This window comes from Lynx canadensis, chromosome A2 (genome assembly GCF_007474595.2).
Source record: "Lynx canadensis isolate LIC74 chromosome A2, mLynCan4.pri.v2, whole genome shotgun sequence".
NCBI lineage: Eukaryota > Metazoa > Chordata > Mammalia > Carnivora > Felidae > Lynx > Lynx canadensis.
In genome coordinates, this window is record NC_044304.2 from 119489348 (window position 1) to 119514371 (window position 25024).

The window sequence follows — 25024 nt, forward strand, 5'->3', positions numbered from 1 at the left end:
TAAAGAGTATATTGTTATTGTTTCCAGTACAAATACTTTTTGCTAATTTGTATTGGCCACATTCACTGTTCTCATTTGCTGTACATTAGTGAGTTTTTACTGTTTAAAGAAGCCTAAATGATGAAAACATTTGGACACAGGCTGTTCATAGGTTTTATCCATTCATAAAAGGCAAGGAGTAAAGATTAAAAGAAAAGTAACATCAAACCCACAGAAACAAGTAAATGTACTTAATTGAATCTTTGGCAGTTTATTGATGCTGAGACTTTCTCCCCCCCCTTGAAAATATATAAAATTTCCCTTTTATCTTCTCTCAAGCATGCCAGAATAAATTAGTGACTGCATAATTAATATCCAGGTATTTGTGATATTTTGATAATGGGCTCCCCCTCTTCTAATCTCATTTTATATTTCAGACCACACACTCTCAGTTTGTTGATAATGCATTTGGTTGCAGCCGGAGATATTTCCAGGTCTAAGCCAGGTTCACATTTTGCTTTGAAGAGACAGAAATTCCAAACAAATACAGATGGTCAGACCATAAACTTAATTAAAATTTCTGCTTTGCTGGATGTTACATAAATATGGCCATAATGCCAAGAGAAATACACGAAAAATCCATTTGTATCCACATCCTGCCGCTTCTACGTCGTATAAAATAACAGAATGCTAAGAAGTATGTGTTTGTGTATACGTGTGTGAGAGCAGTGTGTGTTAATCCTGTTCTCTCTTTTGGCTTGGCCGTCATGCTAGTCATGTTTTGACCAATAAAAGATGGGTTTTAATTAAAATCTGGGATTGGCCAGCTGTACATCTGTTTAACTTTTCTTCTATAAATTCTCAAGCACTAATTTAGGTACTTTCTGAAGTACTTTGACTTTCTTTTTTTTTTTATGCAAATCCGGAACATTTGCAATCTTTCCTACTTATTTATTTAGAGGCATATAGAGATAATTACTCATTTCCAGGAGGGTAATAAGGGTGATTCATAGGAAGGTAAACAACTTTCTTATAGAATTTGAAGCAGAGGAAGGGACTTGCCCTGCCATTTGTAGGTGAAGACTCCATCCTGGAGAGGACCGGTAGAACGAATAGTCCAGTATGCCTAGAACACACGCCAAGCCCAGTGCAGGCTGGGCACAGAGGGCTGAAGGGGACAGCTAGGAATCCGTCTGATAGGCCCGTAGTAGGACACCAGTCAGTTGCCACCAGGTGTCTTCGGCCAGCTTCCTCCAGAAGATGAGCCTGAGACCAGGGCCTACGCGCGGGACTTTATTGGCGGTGTGATCCCGGACGGGGGCAGAGATGCAAACTGAGGGAATAAGGATATGTTTCAAACTGGCCACCACGATGGTCAACTGCTCCTCTATCCCATGGGATCTTCCGCGGAGTCTCATGAAATGCATCTTAGGAACTTCCATTATGGGCTGAATTGTGTCCTCCCCAAATTCATGGGTCGAGGCCTACCCCCAGCATTTCAGAATGTGGCTGCATTTGAGAGAGGGTCATTAAAGAAGCGATTATGTTGAAAGGAGTCTGTTAGGGTGGCCTTAATCCAGTCTGACCGGCGTCCTTTCAAGAGTTAATTTGGACACACAGAGAGCTATTAGGGATGCGCACACATAGAGGAAAGGCCATGTGAGGACACAGCGAGAAGGTGGCCGTCCACAAACCAAGGAAGAGGTCGCCGAAGAAACCAATCCTTCCTACACCTTGATTTTGGCCTTCTGGCCTCTGGAGTTGTGAAACAATAAATTCTGTTGTTCAAAGCCACTCAGTCAGCGGTGCTTGTCATGGCAACCCTAGCAGATGAACATATCTTCTGACAAGGGAGAAGAAAGGGTCAAAGTTTTGACTGTCGGAGGGTCCCGTGCCAGCCCTTCTGGGTTGCATACGCTTAGTTAGGTGCCAAGCAGCTTCCCTTGGAGTCTCAGGCACTGGGGGCAGCAGAGATGACCTTAGGGGAGGTGTGACAGGGGCACAGTGGGTTAAGGCCAAGCTTTGGTAGATAGCAGGTGTGAGAAGCAGGTTGGAGCCTGTGCGGGACTGGGCCGCAGGGTGTGCAAGGGAAGGATGGGAGGGTGGCCGGAAGGAGAGCTAGATGAGGCTGAGAGGAGGGAAGGCAGAGCTGAAGTGATGTGTGATACAGGGGGTGTGATGCCAATGATGAGGGACAATGAGGACAGGCACCAGGCTCCGTCCCCTCTACCGTCTGACACCTCACATGACATATGTACTTCACATTAACTATCTCGCCTGAAACCAGCACCCCTCCCGGATGTAAGCAACCTTTTTAACCCTATTTTACAGATGAAGAAACTGAGGCAGACAGAGGTGCAGGAACTTGTCATGAGAGCTGCTAGCCACTAGTGGAGCTCAAGGTCAACTGAACCTGGCTCCCAAGCTTACGTTCTCGCTCGTGTCTCTCTGCTTTCTCTTCTTGATGCTCTGATTGCAACTGTTTCAGAAAAGAGAAATTTGAACAGATGCTTTAGTTTGTCTGAATTTCATACAGAAGTTATTTCTTTGAGAACCTATAAGGTATTCTATGCAGAACATGACCACGAGGAGGTCAGGGTAGCCCAGTGGTTACACAGTCAGACTACAGAGCCAAGAGGCACATGTTCACATCCCAGCTCTTCTACCCGCCAGCTGGGCGACTTTGGGAAAGTCACTCAATCTCTCTGTGCCTTACTTTAAACGCATCAGTGATTAAACACAGCACCCACCTCCTGAAGTTGTTGGAAGGATTATTTGATACACATAAAGTGCTTCATGTCCTATGTTTTTTTTTAATTATTATAATGTTTAAAAATGTTCACCAGATAGGACTTCTTGCAATAACTCTTATCCGTGAAAATTATTGAACATCACATGTGCATCTCTGAATTTTCGCAACACGTCAGTTGCTCTGTAACCTAAGGGACAGATTTTTAAGAAGTAGTCGAGTGTCAGCTGTGAAATATCACATTGCCAGCATCATAAATGAAGTCACCATTTGGCACATAATTCCTTGGCAGGGGCGGTTCTCACCAACAGGGAAAATGAAAAAATAAAATTAAATAAAATCCCCACCGTGATCTGTCAAGCATTTCAGACACATGGCTCAGCGGCTTTTCCAGCTGCAAAGTTCCTTTTCCTCCCATCTTAGAACTCGGAGGGCTGAGCTATGCAGAGGAGGTGACCTGTTCAGTAAATCCTGTTTTGTTTGTTTGTTTTTGTTTTCTGTGGCTGTCCTTTCTCTGCAGGTGAGGCTGTTTTCCACGGGGAGAAGACAACCACATTACTCAAATGCAGACACGGTCTCTGGCTTAGAGGCCGTTCGTTTCTTATCTGGTTGCTTTAACTTAATGTGGGGAACCCGGCTGAATGATTGCGATGGTTGTTCTTATCTCATTTCCTCCCTTTCGAGGGTGGAGAGAGCAAGTTTCCTCATCTGTGAAATGAAGGGGTTGGACCAGATATCCTCCAAGGTCCTTTTGGCTCTGGCACTTTTTTGTGGCTTTGGGTTCGCTTCTTCTTGGGTATTGTGCTTTGTTTTCTAGCGCACTGAATAAGGCCCACACAGCTCTCCATGCTTACTGCAGTCGGGGCTGGTGGGAAAGCAAAAGGCAAGGTCTTACATTTCAGCAAGGCCTTACAATTTATTTATTTTTTTAAGTTTCTGTATTTGTTTTTGAGAGAGAGCATGCACAGGCAGGGGAGGGGCAGAGAGAGAGGGGGAGAGAGAATCCCAAGCAGGCCCCGCACGGACAGCGTGGAGTCCCTCATGGGGCTTGAACCCATGACCCATGAGATCATGACACGAGAGGAGAAATCAAGAGGCAGACGCTTAACTAACTGACCCACCCAGGTGCCCGGCAAGGCCCTACAATTTATAACATGCCTTCACATATGCGTCCTTTATAAAATCTTTGCAGAAATCAGAAAGGACTTTTGGATGAGATTGAGACCCGGGGGAAGTTAAATGACTTGTCCAAGGTCACATAGCTTGTAGGAAGCAGGGCCTTGCAACAAGCCTTTCTGTCAGCTCAACGGTGTCCACAGTCTGCCACAGTGTCTCACAACCCAAGAGGACATGATGACATTATAAGGATTCTCAGTTCCTTTAGAGTGGACTCTGTTTGTTCTGCTTAGCTCGTGTGTATGGCCCTGAACCAGTCATTACGGCCAGGGGAGAGGAAAGCTTCTGATTTGCCCAAACCTGGTCATAGCATCTTAGAAGTTGGGAAGGAATCAGCTCCCCGGAACCGCTGAAAATGGGAGTTGGCAAATCAAGGGAGCCGGTCAGCAGATGAAGACAGAATACGTGGCACACAGAAAAATAAGAAAATCCCTCTTATCTGCAGAGAAAGCACTTCCTCTAAGAATAGACTTCAAAAATAAGTTCAGAAACGTTTCATTTTCTATTTTGTCTTAATTGAATTTAATTTTTGCCAAAGCAGTTTTCCCTTGAACTGATATTGGCGAACTGAAGACTAACTCTCGGGTGGTTGAGGAAACGTAACAACAAAAGCTCAATCATTTCAAGTACCGGGATTTCTGGAAATCCATGTCCAGTTAGTGTGTTTGGATCCCAGCTCAAATGAGACAAACTCATTCTTCTCTGGGACATGCAATAAGAATTTGGAGCTCTCCCAATCGGGTCAAACCAACAAACATTTCTGGGACGTCTTACACACGGGGGGCCCAAGGTATAGAGAGGTGATTTGGGCAGCCATGTTTCCTGCTTTTTCAATCTGACCCCATCATCTAGTTTTCTGTTTCTTGCCCTGTGATTTCCAGATTTTATACCTGTGAGACCTTGTGCTTTTGGGGTGTATGTCATTCAAGTCCCCTTTGACTTCAAGGAGGTGCTCAAAGGGTTGTTTTTTAAAAAACTGCTTTTGGATTATATTCTGTTGACCAAAACTTTCCCCTCAGTTGTCATGGTAACTTTCATATTGCAAGAGGCTAGATGTTAGCCTAGAGGTTTGACAAGCAGATGACTTCCAGACAGGAGCTGATTTAGGACTTCTGGGCTGAGACACAGGGCTTTTACTGTCCTAGAAACTAGTTTACATAATTTGTAAATCATTTGGATTCAAATAAGCTAACCTCTGAATGAAGTATGAACTGTCCCTTCAAGGTACTACTCAACTTGTTCATTTATATTCTTCAAGTTTCAACTAGTAGCTGACTAGTTAGCCCTGGGATGCAAGGAAAGGAAAAGCTGTCGTGTGTGTAAGTTGCACGTTTTGCAATATTGAACAATTTTCACAAATGCATGGAGTTTGATACAAATTATTTGTATAGGCAGCTGGATGAATATCAAACACTAGAATTGCAAAATTGCTATTTTTATGAAAATATTTTAAAAGCTTTCGTCAAGGGCACCTGGGTGGCTGAGTTGGTTGAGCATCCGACTCGATTTCGCCTCAGGTCATGATCCCAGGGGTGAGGGATCAATCCCCATGGCAGGCTACATGCTGAGCAGGGGGCCTGCTTAAGATTCTCTCTTTCTCTCCCTCTGCCCCTCTCTCCTGCTCACTCTCTCTCTCTCTAAAAATAAATGAATGAATAAACAAATAAATAAATAAGCAAGCTTTCATCAAATTAAAAAAATTAAATATACTTTTGAGCTTTAGTTACTTTTCATGAAAAATTTTGATATTATTGGGTGCCTAGGGATTCAGTCAGTTAAATGTCTGACTCGGTTTCTGCTCAGGTCACGATTTCATGGTTTCATGAGTTTGAGTCCTGCATTGGGCTCTGCGCAGGCAGCACGGAGCCTGCTTGGGATTCAATCCCTCTCCCTCTCTCTCTGCCCCTCGCCCACTTGCGCTATCTCTGTCTCTCTCAAAATAAACTTAAAAAATTTTTTTGATATTATTAATAATAAATGTCAGTTCCTATAGATCAGATCATTTTGAATACTTAGAAGAAAAATGATATTTTTGGAAATATATAAAAATCTCCTATATTAATATGTAATGATTTATATTTTTTGGAAAAATATATTCAGATTGTGGATACTTTGAATGCATTACATTTTATATTCCTAATCCTTTAGATTATTACTATCTATAGGACATAACTGATGTCAGATTATTGATAACAACCTCGTTAAGAGATTTTACTGACATGAAGGCAATATTGTTATCCAAATAAATATATAATAAAATGATATAGGTCTTTATCTTATCACAGTGCATCAGGACAAAACTCACACGTGCACCACAGTAACGAATTTAGTTGTCTTTGATATCTTTCGAGGTTTCCATCATCAAAAAATCCCTGTGTAAAAACACAGCTTTACTTACAGACATCGTAAAGATATATTGTCAAGGCATGGGAATAAGATACTCTTTATCAAAGTCAGTAGCTTGATTCACAAATTTGAAAAGTTCAAACACTGGCATGTAGACCTACTGTGTTCTTGCACTCCAGCCCCCATAGATATAAGCTGGGCCAGCACATACACTCAGGTCTCCGCTGGGCACCAACCCTCAGGTTTAGTCACTTGGGGAAGTTGGTCACCACTGGACCTCTCCCCTGGGAACACTCATTTGTCCCTCTATTTAGTCAGTAATCTGTGGGGTGAGACATTGTACAGTGTTTTAGAATCCACTGATAGCTTTCGTCAAATCAGTTATTAATTTAGGGACCAGAAAAAGATGATTTTTCCAATGCTATCTATTCCATTTATTAGATGGAATTCTTCCATAACAAAGAGCGTTCCTTCCTTCCTTGATATCCTTTGCCCCTTTTCAGTTTAATTAAAACATTTTTTGAAACATACCATCGAGGCAACCACAAAAATCAACACCCTTCAGATCTCTTGTTGTGGGGGGTGTAACTGACTGGCGGCCCAGTTGCTGCCTTTTGGATTCTTTTGTTTGTTTGGTTGGTTTTGTTTTTAAGTAAACTCTATCTATACCCAGGGGGGGCTTGAACCTACAACTCTGAGATCATGAATTGACCCAGAGATCACAAATCACATGCTCTACTGAATCAGACGCTCCACTGCTCTACCCACTGAGTCAATGAGGCCCCCCTTTTATTTTTATTACCTTCATCAGTTTTTGTTTGTTTGTTCATTTTAACAGTCTTGAGGTCTCCCTTTTTTTTTTTCCATATTTATCATGCCACGAATTCATAGGGAATGGATTCCAGTAGCTAAGGCTCCTTTCCATTGCTTCTCAGGGTCCAGCAGGCTAGCGCTTCGGTTGAACCCAAGTACCTTCCTCTTCGGCTTCCTTCTTTCTCTGATCATGTTCCTTCACACACTTCCGGAAACTATCACGGCTCTCGGAGTGCTTACTATGCTCGATACTTACATTAGTTCTCCTGGCAAGAATCTTGCCTTTAGATTGTTTGTTTCTAACAATGCCAACATCATGCTGGGTGACACTGGAGACATCCAGTTTTGTCATGGGAAGATTTGTGGGCCGTTCCATTTTGAACAGTGTCCTTTCCCTTGATGTCTACAACGTCACCTTTCTTGTAGATTCGCGTGCATGTAGCCAAAAGAACAAACTCCCTGTTTTCTGAAAGGCCTAGCGAATATAGCCGGTGCCTGTCCTCTTTCCCTTTGTGTTGGGCATTGTTTATTTATTTTTGAGAGAAAGAGAGAGAGAGAGAAAGAGAGAGAGAGAGAGAGAGAGAGAGGCAGAGAGATGCCACCCAGGCGCCCCCAAGGTGTTGCCTTTTAAAAGCACCTACAAAGTTCTGCCAAAGTCATGCTTCTCAGGTGACTGGCATGGCAAGGACCCTGTTCCTGTAAGATGGAGACTCCTTGATGGGTGACCTTGGCTCCTCACTGGTCCGGCTAAAACTTTCTTAGAACTGTACTGCAGTCCAAGGCTGCTCCTACCCACCCCTGCTTCCTCCCCCTTCTTTTTCCCTAGTGCCAGACCTGCATCATGGTCCCTTCCAGGCATTTCTCTAATCCATTTCTTCAATGTTTAACCCCATCCTGGATTCTTAGAGCTAACACAATCATAAAAACAAGAGTTTATAAAACACACATATACGCCTTATATAATAATAAAAATGTGTGAATCTGCCATCCAGGCTAAGGAATAGAAAATTACCTGTAACCCTCCTTCCTCTCCTTCACTACAAAGCGAACCACTGTCCTAAATTTTGTGTAATCATTCCTTTCCTTTTCTTTATTGTTTAATCAATGATCTATGTATTCCCAAGCAAGTCGTTGTTAATTTTTTTCTATTCTGGAATTCTATATAAAAGGAATTCAACTTCAGGTATTCTCTGACTTTATTACTCAACAGTCCATCAACACAACATTCAGGTGTGTACAACCATAGTTAAAGTCAGGTGACTTTGATATTTGTCTGGTTTCGACTGTATGTTTTATTCCTTTGTAGTAAGTTACATATTCTGGACACTAATCTTTTGCCAATCATATGTGTTGCAAAGATCTTATCATTTGGGGCTTGACTTTTCACTTTCTTTGTGATATGGTTTGATGAACAGAAGTAATCACAGATACCTATCTTTTCCTATACTGTGTTTTATTTAATAGATTCTTTCCTATTTTAAGACCTTAAAAGATATTCCTCTGTATTGGCTATGAAAAGTTGTATTTTGCCTTTTATAATTTGCCTTTTATATTTTAATCTTTTATGTACTGAAATTGATTTTTAATATGGCATGAAATAGAAATCCAATTTCACTGTTTTTTTTTTCTTTTTTTGAGAGAGAGAGGGAGAGTGTGAGTGGGCAAGGGGCAGAGAGTGTGAAAGAGAGAAAATCCCAAGCAGGCTCCGCACAGACCGTGGGACTCACGAACTCGTGAGATTCTGTCCTGAGCTGAAACAAAGAATCTGAGGCTTAACCGACTGAGCCACACAGACGCCACCTAATTTCATTTTTTTAGTTGAAATATAATTTAGATCAGTAAAATTCACCTTTTACAGTCCTATGAGTTTTGATAAATGCAATTGTATAACCATCACACTGTCAAGCTATAGAACTATTCCTTCACCCCCAGAAAGTCCCTTTATGCCCATCTGTAATCAACCTCTTCCTCTATCTCAATTCCTGGAAACCACTGATCTATTTTCTGTCCCTATAGTTTTACCTTTTTCTATTAGGTCTTATAAATGGAATCACACAGTATATAGCATTTTTTTAAGCTTATTTATTTTGAGAAAGAGAGACAGAGGGGAGGGGCAGAGAGAAAGGGAGAGAGAGAATGAATCCCAAGCAAGCTCCATGCTGTCAGCGCAGAGCCCAACGTGGGGCTCAATGTCACTAACCATGAGATCATGACCTGAGCCAAAATCAAGGGTTGGAGGCTTAACCAACTGAGCCACGCAGGTGCCCCAGTATGTGGCATTTTGAGTATGGCTTCCTCCACTCTGTCAAATGCATTTGAGACTCATCCGTGTTGTGTGAATCAGTAGCTCCTTTCTTTATTGCCGAATAGTATTTCAATGAGTGGTTGTACCATTGTGTGTCTACCCTTCATCCATTACAAGATATTTGGGTTGTTTCCAGTTTTTGCTGATTTCCACCAGCACTATAGGAAGACTGTGTGTTCTGCCTCCTCACCAGCTTACCAGCTGATATTGTCTTTCAAAAAACCATTCTAATGTGTGTTTAGCGTATCTCATAGTGGTTTTGATCTGTGTTTCCCCTAGGACTCAGGATGGTAAGCACCTTTTCACGTGCTTATTTCCCATTTGTGTCTTTTCTGGGAAGGAATGTTTGCGGTTTAACCCTTGAGTTGCTTGTATTATTATTGGATTGTAACAGTTCTTTACATATTCTTAAGGTCCTTTATGAGAAGGTGGTTTACAAATACTTTTTCCTAGTGTGTGCCTCACATTTTCATTTTCTTAATCATATTATTTGAAGAGATGTTTCTAATTTCATAAAGTCTATCGGATTATGTTTTTTTTAAGGATCATGCTTTTTGCACCCTAAGAATTCTTTGCCTAACCTAAAGTTACAAAAATTTCCCCCCTTCTATAAGTTTTAAAGTCTTAGCTTTTACTTTAGGTCTATGATTTATTAAACAGCTTAACTTTTTTATATGCTAAAAGGTTAAACAAGTTATTATTATTTAAATTTTGTTAATGTTTATTTATTTTTGAGAGAGAGAGAGAGAGAGAGAGAGAGCATGAATAGGGGAGGGGCAGAGAGAGAGGGAGACACAGAATCTGAAGCAGGCACCAGGCTCCGAGCTGTCAGCACAGAGCCTGACACGGTGCTCGAACTCACTAACTGCAAGATCATGACCTGAACCAAAGTTGGACACTTAACAGACTGAGCCACCCAGGCACCCCTCAAACAAATTATTTTTAACAATATTACCATTCTGATGTTTCCATCTCATAGAAAATTACATGGTTACATTTCAGCTACTTGATTCAAGCTTCTTCCATGTTGGTATTTTTGTTTTTAATGTTTATTTTTGAAAGAGAGAGAGAGAGACGCAGAGTACGAGCAGGGCAGGGGCAGAGAGAGAGGGAGACACAGAATCCGAAGCAGGCTCCAGGCTCTGAGCTGTTAGCACAGAGCCCCAGGCAGGTCTTGAACCCATGAACCATGAGCTCATGACCTGAACTGAAGTCGGACGCTTAACGACTAAGTCACCCCAATGTTGGTATTTTCTCCCACTTGCCATTATGAACTTTTTTCTTTTTTTTTTTTTTAAAGTAAGGTGTACACCTAACATAGGGCTTAAACACATGACCCTGACACCAAGAGAGGCGCCTGGGTGGCTCAGTTGGTGGAGCATCTAACTCCTGATTTCAGCTTAGGTCAAGATCCCAGAGTCGTGGGATCAAGCCCTACATTGGGCTACACAATGAGTGTGGAGCCTGCTTAAGATTCTCTCTCTCCCTCTGCCTCTGCCCCTCTTCCCCACTCCTCATACTCTCTCTCTCTCTCAAAAAAAAAAAAAAAAGGAGTCACATGCTTTACCAACTGAGCCCATCAGGCACCCCTTAACTTTATTTTTTAAACAGAATATATGAAGTCCAAATCAAACAATCTACCCTTAAGCCAGTTTCCTTGGGGCATGCAAACTATCAGATAGGGTATTTCTAAGTGCAGAGAAAATCTCGATTCTCAACATAAAAACACTTGATGTCATTAAGTTGAAAATACGAACCTCAAAACTACCTAATAAGACAGACTTTCTTTACTTTTAAAATTTTTTTTAATTTTTCAAAATATTTCTTTTTTAAATTAAAAAAATTTTTTTTTAACTTTTTTTATTTATTTTTGAGACAGGGAGAGACAGAGCATGAACAGGGGAGGGTCAGAGAGAGGGAGACACAGAATCTGAAACAGGCTCCAGGCTGTGAGCTGTCAGCACAGAGCCCGATGCAGGGCTTGAACTCACGGACCATGAGATTATGACCTGAGCCGAAGTCGGCCGCTTAACCGACTGAGCCACCCAGGCGCCCGAAATATTTATTTTTTGAGAGAGAGGGAGAGACAGAGCGTGAGCAGAGGAGGATGAGAGAGAGGGAGGCACAGAATCCGAAGCAGGCTCCAGGCTCGGAGCTGTCAGCACAGAGCCCGATGCGGGGCTCGAACTCACGGACTGTGAGATCATGACCTGAGCCGAAGTGGGACGCTTAACCGACTGAGCCACGCGGGCACCCCTACTTTTTAAATTTCAGTGGAAATATTGTTTTAGCTACTTCCTCTTCCTTAAAATTGCTGTTCACTCAATAAGTGCATTAAAAAAAATAAACCCTCAAGAGAGGTATTTCGTGATCAGATTCATTTTGATATAGGCTCAGAAAGAAATTTCCATCTCCAGCAATGTCTGCCTGCTGGTTTGCCCATGGCGAGGCCAACAGACATCGCAGCGGACTGCCCATAAGCCTTCTCTTTTCCTACCACCCCTCATCTTTTGAAGACGATTCTGTTTGCATGTGCACACACGTGTGTCTACGTACGTGTGCCTGAAGAGACCTGATGGAAATGAGATCGCGGTCTCTTTCTCTTTAGCCATGTGGGGAGCCAGCCCTATGATGAGTGACCGTGGTTGAAGAGGCTGCTATCTAAAAGGGCTCTTGCTGCTTAGGATACCGCCTCTTGGTCTCCTGGTTGGCCTGGAGCCTTTGTCTACAAACAGCAGCTCCGTGGAGCACTGCTAAAGCTATACCTCTGGTGAGCCTTTCCTGGGAAGTTTCTTCAAAGTATAGTGTGATTTACAGTCTGAAATGATAACCCTTGCAGGAGGCGAGCAGCACTCAACGTGCTTTTTGCCAAATCCCACAAATAAATATTCCCGTGGCAAAGCGATATTTTCTACCTTTGCGTATTAGATTTAATAAGGGGTTAACGTCAAAGTCACACACAGAACAGAGAGAAGGATGTTACTGAATGCTCAGCATGGTATCTACAAAAGTTGTCTGCTGAATGCAGCACATTTCCTTTTCAGGGTTGATAAAAAGCCCAAATGGGCAGGATGCTGATATGAAGGGGAAACCAACATACTCACATTTTGGGTTTGGGCCTGACTCTCTTTAAACTAGGTCTTCTTGGGGCACCTGGGTGGCTCAGTCGGTGAAGCGTCCGACTTTGGCTCAGGTCACGACCTCACGGTTCGTGGGTTCGAGCCCCGCGGCGGGCTCTGTGCTAACACCTAAGAGCCTGGAGCCTGCTTCGGATTCTGTGTGTGTGTGTCTCTCTCTGCCTCCCTCCCCCACTTGCATTCTGTTTCTGTCCATCTCAGTCTCAAAAATAAACCTTAAAAAAAATAAAAAGAAATACACTAGGTCTTCTTTTTTAAGTCACAGGGATCATACATGGGGTACTGTCGACATCTCGCACTTCTACCTGTGTGAGCCTACCTGGTGACCAGAAAGTCGTGAAAAGAAAAGACTCACTTTGAAATTCTACCAATACCGTTGCCAGGGAAAGAATGGCTAGGATTTTCATGTCTTTGAAAAACGAAATCGAAGAAGAATCTTTGTGTTCAGCTGTGCAATCTAGTTATTACATCAGAGCTAACTGCCATCCTAAGAAAACTAGATGGGATTAAGAAAGCTTCTCCCTTCTCAATTTGGTTGGTTAGTATGTCCCTGGGTGTTTCGAGGTGAACACCTTTATTAGTCCCTGATTTCTGTGTGTAATAAATTACAGTCTCCCCAGTCCTATAGGTAGAAGCCTGCCTCATTGGTAGCAGAGTAAACTTGAGGCCACACCCCAGGTTTGTCCTGATAACTGACTGGCATAAGTGAATGGGTGCCTTTAAAATAACAAGGTTAGGGGCGCCTGGGTGGCTCAGTCAGTTGAGCGTCCAACTTCCGCTCAGGTCATGATCTCGCGGTTTGTGAGTTCAAGCCCTGTGTCGGGCTCTGTGCTGACAGCTCAGAGCCTGGAGGCTGCTTCGAATTCTGTGTCTCCCTCTCTCTCTGCCCTTCCCACACTCTCACTCTGTCTCTGTCAAAAAAAATAAACATTAAAAAAAATTAAAAATAAAATAAAATAAAATAACAAGGTTACGGGGACACCTGTCTGGCTCAGGCAGTGGAACATGCAACCCTTCTTGATCTTGGGGTTTTAAATTCAAGCCCCGTGTTGGGTGTACAGATTACTTAAAAATAAAGTATTTTTTAAAATAGGATAAGATACAATAAGATACAATAAAACAAAACAAAATAAAATAAAATAAAATAAAATAAAATAAAATAAAATAAAATAAAATAACAAGGTTACAGAAAAGTTCCAGAAGGACCAACGGCTATCAGGAGAGCGTATCTTTTTTTTTTTTTTTTTTTTTTTTTGGTAACCTCTACCTCAAACTTGAAGCTTGAACTCATGACCCCGAGACTGAGAGTCACATACTCTACCCACTGAGCCAGCCAGGCACCCCTGTTTCTGTTTTTTGAGTTCTTAAAATTTCAGCTGTTAATGACTAATATTTTCTAGAAATTGTTGCAATACATAATTTTGGTAGCTATTACATTAACTGAATTGGAGAAATATATATATATATATATATATATATATATATACACTCAAGACACAAAATACAATATTTTGCATAAGTTTATTTATGGATGCCAACTTTTTTTTAGAGTTGAAGATTCTAAAGAAAAAAGTTTAACAGATACCAGTTGTCTTGCATTGCATTAGAAAGTCCTGTAGGTAAATTTTTAAGTTATTAAATATATATATTGCAATAGGACAAATGTGGATTCTTTTAACTAACCCACCTTTTAAAATAATCTTTAATTTAAAAATTACACTATTAAACTTTTAGAGATTTTTAAGGGACATAATTCAAAAGAAGGAAAAGCAATATGCACTTAGATTTTCACAGTTGGTTTATTTACAATAGGAAAAAAAGAGAGAGAAAAGAAATGTCTCATGAAACGTAGTTAACTGTTTAAAACCCAATGGATTATTATGTAGTTGCTAAAATGCCATTTGTTATTTCTACTTATAGGTATATAAAATACATGTGATTCAATATTAATTGAAAAGGCAAAAGGGTGTGTATCGTATGAGTGAAACTGATTGAGATATACACAGGAAAAGAGAATGGAATGTTTTTAAAAATTGTAGAAGATTTATTGGGTGTCTGGGTGGCTCAGACAATTAAGCATCCGACTTTGACTCAGGTCATGATCTCATGGTTTGTGGGATCGAGCCCCACTTCTGGTTCTGTGTTAACAGCTCAGAGCCTGGAGCCTGCTTTGGATTCTGTCTCCCTCCCTCTCTCTGCTCCTCCCCCACTCATGCTCTGTCTCTCTCTCTTTCTCAGAAATAAATAAACATTAAGAAAAATTGTAGAAGATTTGTGAAATATTGAATTACTTTTTAGCAACATTTGAGCAATGAGCATTTTTAAATTACTAAGCCACGAAAACTATTTCAAATTTAGATAATCTTAAACTCTTCTTCAATATTCTTCATATATTTCTGGAAAACCAAAACCAGAATATATTTCATAAGGAATAAGGGAATCAATTGTATCACTAAATATACTGTTTAGTTCAACTTCTTCTTCCTTGGGCGGGGAGGGGATCTCAAATCTCTCTTGATAAAGTAGTACTTTGATGTACATTCTGGCACAAATTCCTAACCTTGCCTCAGATAACACCCTGAGTAGCTCCATTTTAGCCACGCCCACCTGCTACTTCTCAAGTATGACAACCTTCTTTCTGTCTCACACTTAACTGTTTCTTTTGCCTGGAATGTTCTTACCATTCCTGATTCCTTTACAACCCTTAGGTCTCAGTTCAAATGTTATCATTTGAGAAAGGCTTTTGTTAACCTACCCTAACTAAGGTTGTACCATGAAATCCCGTTTTCCTCTCTCTGGATTTCTTCAGCAGGCTTTCCGACATTTGTTTGTGATTTTGCAGGTGGAATTGTGGGTGATTTTTTTGCTAGGACAGTGATATGCTCAGGTTGTATTCCAGGTGGGACAAGGGCAAGAGCAGGAATGGTCCTAGAAAGTCAAGTTACTTGATGGTAACCAACGTGTGGGAAGAAATCTGTGTCTTTCATTTGCAATAGGAAGATGCCAAAGATCTCACAATGGATATGGGAAAGGACACAGGATAGGGCATCTGCCAAAGGAAATGGGCTGAGACAAGTAACCCCAGGGCCTCTTTCCTTTCTAATCCCAATCAATGATCTGCATTATTATCATCTGGCTTCCAAAATGGCTGATCACCTTTGTTATGTATGTGTCAAGAAGTCCTGGATGGAATGGTGGTGGCTGTGATTTTGCAAAAACAAAACAGAACAAAACAAAAACAAACAGCACCAAAAAACCAAAACACTCCCCCCCACTCCAGTCATGTAAAAAAGAGTCATAATTCTAAGTAGGTTTATTCTCGGTTCATCTTTCTTTTCTGCACTGAACAAAATTCTAACACATTCTCTTGGTTGCAGAGAGACTGTTGCTCTGGGAATTGCCTGAGCACCCACCTGTTCTCCCAGCCTTTCCTCGCCTTCTTAGTCACTCAAAACCTGACCTCTTTTACAGAGAAGCAGAGACAAACCTTCCCAGGTTTCAGGGGCTACCGGATACCCAGCTTTGACCCTAGAATGAGGCAGGGCCTCAGACATTCCACAGAGTAGGGAGAGTCCCTGACAGAGCTTTTCAAACTTTCTGAATCCATAACCCTCTTACTCTGTTTTTGGTTAATTACAAGATGCTAATAAAGAAATTGGTATTTGTAAGAGCCAGTAAACTGGCTAGCCAGAAAGTCTGGGGAAAAAAAAGCCATAATTAAACATCGAGAGTAGAAGTTGTGGGGTTTATAGTAAAATCTGTCTACTTACTATGTTCCTTATCTAGGCCAAAATATGACAAATGCAGTGGACATTGAATCGACTGGTGCAATGTGCTTGTTGGTGTAGTTCTTTGCTATACTCGGGCATAAATGCACTGCTATGGGATGACGATAGTATAATTTGGAGATGGAAGAAAGAAATTGCCTCAGAAATAGGCTCATTGAATCTTGAAACCAGTAGATCCAAAAAATCAAGTAACAGCTCTTCCAAATGTCCCAAGGAATTGAGGTAAGTTTCGGAAGACATGAGTGTCACGATCCTACATTTGATAGGATTCTGATATTTGCCTGTTACAGATGCACTGACTTGACAGAATTAGAATTCTTTAGTATCCAGGGGCCCCTGGCTGGCTCGGTTGTTAGACTACGCAACTCTTGATCTTGGGGTCATGAGTTCGAGCCCCATGTTGGGGCTTGACAAATCGGGTAAAACTGAAAAAAAATTCTTCAATATTCAAATTTGGGGGTTAAAAAAACTGGGTGGTTTCGTTGTTTTTTTTTTTGCATAGAAATCTTCTTTTTAAAAATTTTATTTATTTATTTTGAGAGAGAGAGAGCACGAGCAGGTGAGGGGCAGAGAGAGAGAGAGAGAGAGAGAGAGAGAGGGAGAGAGAGAGAGAGAGGGGAGTGAGATTCCCAAGCACGCTCTGTGCTCTCAGTGCAGAGCTGGGAGCTTGATCTCAGGAACCATGAGATCATAACCTGGGTGGAAATCAAGAGACGGAAACTTAACCTACTGAGCCACTCAGGAGCCCCGCCTAGAAATCTCCCTTCATTAGATTTTTTTTTTTTTAAGGTTTTGGCCCCACGATAGTCTAGCAGCTGGGAACAGGCCCACGTAACCTGAGTTCAAATGTCGACGGTCACATACTCAGTTTATTTTACCTCAGCCTAAATGAGCTCATCAACGTAAACCACTAAGAACAACACCTGGCACATAGTCAAGTCTTTAAATCGTGTCTACTTTTGGTATTTTAAACCTAGTAGATCAAAGCATTAGGTTAGGCAAAGGTGGTAAAACACTTTGCTGAATTGGACGAATATTCTTACATTTCTTAATATGGATGCATCGCCTAGGTAGGTCCAAAATTTAAATAAGCAAATCTTGTTTGTAATAAGCTGTGTTGATCAGTGTTTCTAGTGTTTCACAAAATAAACTCTAAAACAGTAGTTCTCTCTTTTTTTTTTAAGTTTTTAGAAGTGCTTATTTTTGAGAGAGAGAGAGAGAGAGAGAGAGAGAGAGAGAGAGAGAGAGACAGAGCACAAGTGGGGGTGGGGGCAGAGAGACAGGGAGACACAGAATCTGAAGCAGGCTCCAGGCTCTGAGCTGTCAGCATGGAGCCCAACACAGGGCTCGACCTCATGAACCGCGAGATCATGACCTGAGCCAAAGTCGGACGCTTCACCAACTGAGCCACCCAGGCGCCCCTAAAGTAGTGGTTCTCACACTGAAGCTTGCATGAATCATCTGGAGGGCTTATTAAAATGCAGGTTGCAGGACCTCTCTGCAGTTTATAATTCACCAGCTCTGGAGTGCGGCCTTAGTGTTTTCCTTCTAACAAGCTCTCGGGGGGTGCTGGTGCTGCTGGTCTCTGGACCGCACTTTGAAAACCACTTCTCTAATGGCTGGTGCAGTTCATGGTAATTACATGGAGGAAAAGTCCTCCCCTCCTCCTTCCTTTTTCTGCAAGGAACACTGCCGTCCTGTGGTTTCCTGGGAACTACAGTGTTCTTTACAAACAACTTGATCTCTTTAATCGAATTAAAGTCTCCATTTACTTCTTTTCTTCATCTCTGCAAGTACTTCCCAGACAGTTCTCTAGTCTAAGGCATCGGTGTTTTGCTTTTGTTTTTTAAAATTTGGTTAGGAACATTAACTTTGCATGAGAACATTAGCTTAAAATTTGGTGAGGAACATTAACATTTAACTTTCTGCTTCCAGATGGTGGTTACACCAGTTACCAGTATGATCTTGGGCAAGTTTCCTAATCTATCTTTGGGTCCCTCATCTGCAAGGAGGGCATCACCTCTCCTTGCACAAGGGGGTGGGGAGAGTTGAATGAAATCCTAAAAGCAAGTCCTCAGTGTAGTGCCTGGCCCAGAGCAATGGCCCAGTAAACGTGAGCTATTAGTGATCAATAAGCAAAACAGGAAGCCAAGATCTTGTACTAAAGAGCAAAGAGTAATTGAAAAGCAATAGACAAGAAAATAATGTCATTTTTAAAGAACAGGCATGGGAGTGGGAAGGATTTGAATTTTGATCAGATTAAGGACGCTGAGTTACTAGTTACTTCACTTGAGCACCTAATAATATCACGCATGAGTTAAGGCCAATTTGCTGGAGTATTTTGACTTGTTTCAACTTGAGAGACTAGAAACATCTTGCTGGGAGTTACCGTCATGTTGCTGGAGGAGTTTTATAGTCTTTCTCTTCTAGATCAGTGCTCTTTATATATAATCTCTGGGTACAGGAACCACTAATTCGTCTTACAGCTTTTCATACTGTGAATGCAATGCTTTCCCTTTAACTTAGTTCATTCTCTTGGAGCACACATTTTCCAAACATTTCAGAAAATCAGAACTTAACATAATTTGGCAGCAGCTACAGCAGGATAACTCACTTTTGCAAACATTTGGGATTCTTTGGAAGAAATTTCTAGACTCACTTGTGCCTGACTTTATTAAGTTTATTCTTTTCATACATTCATATTCATCTTTCTGGAAGCACCAGCCCTTGTAAGGTCGTGTCTACAAAAGTGGATCTTTGCGGTAGATACGTTACAATTCTAAATAAGTCTCTGAAAACTTCCTCTTAGCATAAAACAAAAGAGGCCATTATTGTGGATATTTGTCTTTTTTGCAAAACAACTTCTGAATTTATTTTGTATAGGAGGCACCGCAGAAAGAAAGGAAGTTTGAGGAGAATCTTTGGTGGACAAGATTTTTTTTTTTATAAAACCTGTCTTTGAGAGGGAGGCAATCTGAAGCATGCATCTTCAATCAAATAAATAAAATAACTTTTGGCTCTGCTGTAACATATGAGCTCAAGGGTTTTCCTTCTCCTTTTCAGCTTACACATTTTAAATGTGCGCACAGTTCCCAATTTATAAACATCTATAAATGACTCACCAAACAGATAACTTTGTTCTGTCTCCTCACACTTTCATCACCAGAGCCCACTCATGGGAGGTTTTCAGGGGAAACGTCTAAAAAAGAAACAAGCAAAAAAATACATCTAATTGGAACATTTAGAACAAGGGTCTCTTCTGACTTCAGCCTGCATCAGAAGTAACTGCAGGGCTTGTCAAAACACAAACGTCTATCATGGGTGAATGGATAAACAAATTTGGTAGACACACACACACACACACACACTAGAATATAATTCAGACTTGAAAAGGAAGGAAATTATGTTATACGCCATGACATGGATGAACCCTGGGACATTATGCGAAGTGAAATAATCCGGTTACAAAAGGACAAATATTGCATGATCCCACTTATGTGAGGTAGGGAGAGTAGCCAAAGTCTTAGAGACAGAGAATGGTGGCTGCCAGGGGCTGGGGGAGAGGAGGAACGGGGGCTTATTTCACGAGCACTGGGTAAGAGTTTCAGTTTGGGGTGATGAAAAAGTTCCGGAGATTGGCTGCACAACATACCGTGGATGTGAGTCCTACTGCAAGACCACATGCTTAAAAATGGTTGGGATGGTAAATACTGTGCGTATTTATCACATTTAAAAATTAAAAAAATAAAAAGAGAACGGGGTTAGAGAAATTGGAGACAGCAATGTGAAAGTGTCAAGGAGTTTTTCTACGATGGAAAGGTGAAAATGGGGCACAGCTGGAGGGAGAAGTGAGGTCAAGTGTTTTGCTCACACAGTGTGATCCTAGTTGTCTGTTCCTATTTATGAAGAAGAATTATGTTCATTGACATAAGAAAGCTTATATAGACTTCCTGTTTTTCAGTGGGAAGCTTGCAAGAGAGTAGGGTGTGCAGGCCAGCAGGACTGAGTTGAGGAATGTCCAGGTGAGAAATAATAAATTTCTATTTTTTATTTATAAAAAAATAAATTTTATTTATAAATAATAAATAATACTTATTTGCAAAATGCAAAAATGCATTTGTTAGAAAGGGACTGGGGTGCCTGGGTGGCTCAGTCGGTTGAGTGTCCGACTCTTGATTTTGTCTCAGGTCATGATCTCGGGGTTTGTGAGTTTGATCGGGCTCTGCACTGACAGTGTGGAGCCTGCTTGGGATTCTCTCTCTCTCCCCCCCTCTCTCTCTCTGCCCCTCCCCTGATCTCACGCACACACTCTCTCTTTCAAAATAAATAAATAAACTTTAAAAAGAAAAGAAAAAAGAAAAGAAAAGAAGAATCACAGGTCAGTCTGAGCCCAATATGGATGCTCTTAAAAAAAAAAAAAGACTAATAGTATTATCTACACCCAAGTTTATGGTGAATATTAAAAACCATGTGAAAAGTACTTGGCATAACATGTGGCATGTGATGTTGAACAAGCCTTAGATAGTTACTATTACCTATGGCTTATTAGTTGTTCTTTCAAAAAGGCAAAACTTAAATTTTTTGTCTCTTTTACATTTGTGAAATACTTAGTATTTTAGAAAAACTCAAGTTTTCTACCTGTGGTTTCCTTTACTCCTGACACAGGACCATGCATTTCTGGTCACCAAAGGTGTAGGAGGTCCCCCCCTGCCCCGCAGCAGGCAATTCTCCACGACACCCACCAGACATCTTGGACTTCAACTTAGATCCGACACTATCTGGGGAGAGTGCTGGGTCCCACAGGTTAAGACCTCGATCCTACAAGGCTGCCCCGCCCCCTTCCTCAAACGCCAATCACAAGCCCACTGTGTTATCACCTGTGTTTCTGACCAGCTGTGGATGAGAGGTCCCCAGGACCCTTTCCTTGGGTTCCATTAATTTGCTAGGGCAGCTCACAGAACTCAGACATTGTACTCACTAGATCACCAGTTTATTATAAATGGATATAACTCAGGAACAGCCAGATGTAAGAGTTGGGGAGAGCAAGGTGAGCTTTCTTGCCTCTCTGGGTCCACCGCTCTCCCATATCGCCACACGTTCACCGACCAGGAAGCTCTCCAAACCTAGGCCCTTGACGTTTTTATGGAGGCTTCGTTACATAGGCAAGCTTGATTGAATCATTGGCAATTGGTGATTGATTCCACCTCTAGCCTCTTTCCCCCTTACCCGAGGTCTGTGGGTAGGACTGAAATTTCTAACCCTCTAAACGTGTGGTTGGTTCTGCTGGTAAGCAGCCCCCATCTTCTTCTTTTTTTTCAATTTAACTTTTTAAAATTTACATCCAAATTAGTTAGCATGTAGTGCAAAAATGATTTCAGGAGTAGATTCCTTAACCCCTTACCCATTTAGCCCATCCCCCCTCCCACACCCCCTCCAGTAACCATTTGTTCTCCATATTTATGAGTCTCTTCTGTTTTGTCCCCCTCCCTGTTTTTATATTATTCTTGTTTCCCTTCCCTTAAGTTCATCTGTTTTGTCTCTTAAATTCTCATATGAGTGAAGTCATATGATATTTGTCTTTCTCTGACAGACTCATTTCACTTAGCATAATACCCTCCAGTTCCATCCACATAGTTGCAAATGGCAAGATTTCATTCTTTTTGATTGCCGAGTAATACTCCATTGTGTGTAATACTCCATTGTGTGTGTGTGTGTGTGTGTGTGTGTGTGTATACCACATCTTCTTTATCCATTCATTCATCGATGGGCATTTGGGCTCTTTCCATACTTTGGCTATTGTCGATAGTGCTGCTATAAACATTGGGGTGCATGTGTCCCTTCGAAACTGCACCCCTGTATCCCTTGGATAAATACCTAGTAGTGCAATTGCTGGGTCGTAGGGTAGTTCTATTTTTAGTTTTTTGAGGAGCCTCCATACTGTTTTCCAGAGTGGCTGCACCAGCTTGCATTCCCAAGCCCCCACCTTCTGGTGAGATCCAAAAGTCACCTAATTAACAAAGACACCTTTACTGCTCTCATCTCTTAGGAAATTCCCAGGGTTTTAGGAGCTCTGTGCCAGCAATGGGGACCAAGACCAAATATGTATATTCTTATTATAAACCACAATATCATATTTAGGATATTTTATTAGAATAACATATATGGTTAAACAAATTTAGTTGTGGTTCTTTTGTCTATATTCCTTGGACTTTTCCATTTGGTTCCTGGATTTTTTTTTTTAACAGGGGGAGTTGGAAATCTCCCCCCTTAAATTTGACATTGTTTTTGCTACATATGAAAAATTTTTTGTGTGTGTAAAGCAACAGTTGCTTGTGAGCTAGAACACATCTCACTGTTTGGGAAGGAAACTGTAAAATTTCCAGAACCTTTACCTTGGACCATAAGGAAAAAAAAAAAAACAACAACAATTTGCCTTGGCCTTTTTGAAAGATCCTAGTTATCTAGGCTCCAAGAAAAAGGCACAATCAATTTTGTGAATTACCATTTCATGTGAACAAAACCAAGTCTTTATGGTATTCTTAATGTGGTTTCTGAAAGGGATTTAGATAATTGGGGCAATTTACAAAAGAGTATGTTCTCCCTGGGGCCAACCCTGCTTTTTCTGTGGTTCTGCAGGTTCTCTGCCCCCTTGTGGCCTTCTGCAGGTTTTTTTTTTGTTTTTTTTTTTTTTAATTTTTTTACAGTGTGTCACATTTCCGGGCTTCGAGAGTAGCGACTGCCTGGTTCCCTGAACACCAGATGCAATTGCTAATCACATTTGCTCAGACGGGGCAGGAGGCCCCTCATCTCAGCCTACAGGTCTTAATTTCAGAAATTTGCTTTCGGAGCGCAGAGAGAGGGAGAGGATTGCTTTCCAAATTGAGGGGAATTATGTTACAGGCATTTGATTGTATGAGGAGGCAGAATCCCAGAACAGGAAGGAAATCTTCAGAAGTTTTTTAATTCGATGTGGACTCTAGAAGACATTCAGGACAGATGGGCAGGAGGCTAATCTCCGTGTTATATCTTTCTGTCTCCTTGAGACAGTGAAATCATTGTTTTAGAAACATTATTTATTAGAATATATGTTTATTGTTAACATTTTGGAAAATGCTGAAGAATAAAATGAAGAAAATAAAAATCACCTATAACCCTCTCACCCAGACATGGTCACTTTTCAGTCTGATTTAACCTCTCCTAGTATTTTTTTGAGAGAAATTATGTATACACTTTTGCATTGTATATGTAACAAAATAAGGGTTTTCAGATAGGACAGAGTAGGAGTTGTATGGCCTGGGGGTCAAATCCAGTCCACAGTCTCTTCCTATATGGTCTGATTAAGAATGGTTTTACATTTTTTGGAGTGCCTGGGTGGTTCAGTCGGTTAAACAACTGACTTTGAATCAGGTCATGATCTCACAGTTCGTGAGTTCGAGCCCCGTGTCAGGCTCTGTGCTGACAGCTCAGAGCCTGGAGCCTGCTTTGGATTCTGTGTCTCCCTCTCTCTCTGCCCCTCCCCTGCTCTCTCTCTCTCTCTCTCTCTCTCTCTCAAAGATAAATAAACAATACCAAAAAAGAGAATGGTTTTACATTTTTAAATGGTTGAAAGAATCAAAAGAATAACATTTTGTGACATGTGAAAATTATATGCAATTCAAATTTCCGTGTTCGTAATAAGGTTTTATTGGAACATGGTTGCATATATTCACTTTATGTATTGTTGATGGTTGGTTTTGCACCACAGTGGTAGAACTGAGTAGTTATAGCAGGGACTATAGCTCTGTAAATTCTAAAATATTTACCGTCCAGTCCTTTACAGAAACACTTTGGCAATCCCTGTTACAAAGTAAGCATTCCAATACCTTTAAATATTTTTCAAAAATCAAACAACAAAATTATTGTTCATATAATTTGGTGGGGATGGTGCTACTTTCTTTTCCCTCATTCTCCTGCCCTTAAAAATATTTTCTCAGGGTGCTTGACTGGTTCAGTTGATGGAGCACGCAATTCTTGACCTTGGGGTTGTAAGTGCAAGCCCACACTGGGTGTAGAGATTGCTTAAATAAATAAAGTGAAAAAAATACACATATAGTTTTTTCACAGGGATCTTTTAAAAAATATTTATAATAAAAAATTTAAATATACACAAAAGTAGAGTACAATGCTGCCATATGCCTATCACCTGGATTCAGTAATTATCAAGATTTTGCCGTATAGCCTTATTTTTTCCCTTTATTCTTTGCTGAACTATTTTATTTTATTTTTGAGAGACCATGTGCACGTGTGGGTAAGTGCGAGGAAGAGCAGAGAGAGGAGTGAGACTCTTAAGCAGGATCTAAGCCTATCATGGAGCCTGATACGGGCTTGATCTCACAACCATGAGATCACGACCTGGGCCGAACTCAAGAGTTAGACGCTTGACCGCCTGAGCCACCCAGACACCCCTGAACTATTTTAGAGAAAATTATTGGGATCATGTAATTTCATCCCAAAAAACTTGGGCAGTGTTTTTTAGCTATAAGAATAGTACCTGCTCATGATGAATACTAAAGTAAATTAAAACCATATAGATTTATGTAAATACATGAAGTAAAAAGTGGAAATTTCTTTTTTACCTCTCTGCATGCCTTCCCCTGCCAGTTTAGTGGGCATCCTTTCATCCATTTATTTATTGAAGCAGTGTTTTTATTTATTTAAGCAATCTATTTACCCAGTGTTGGGCTTGAATTCA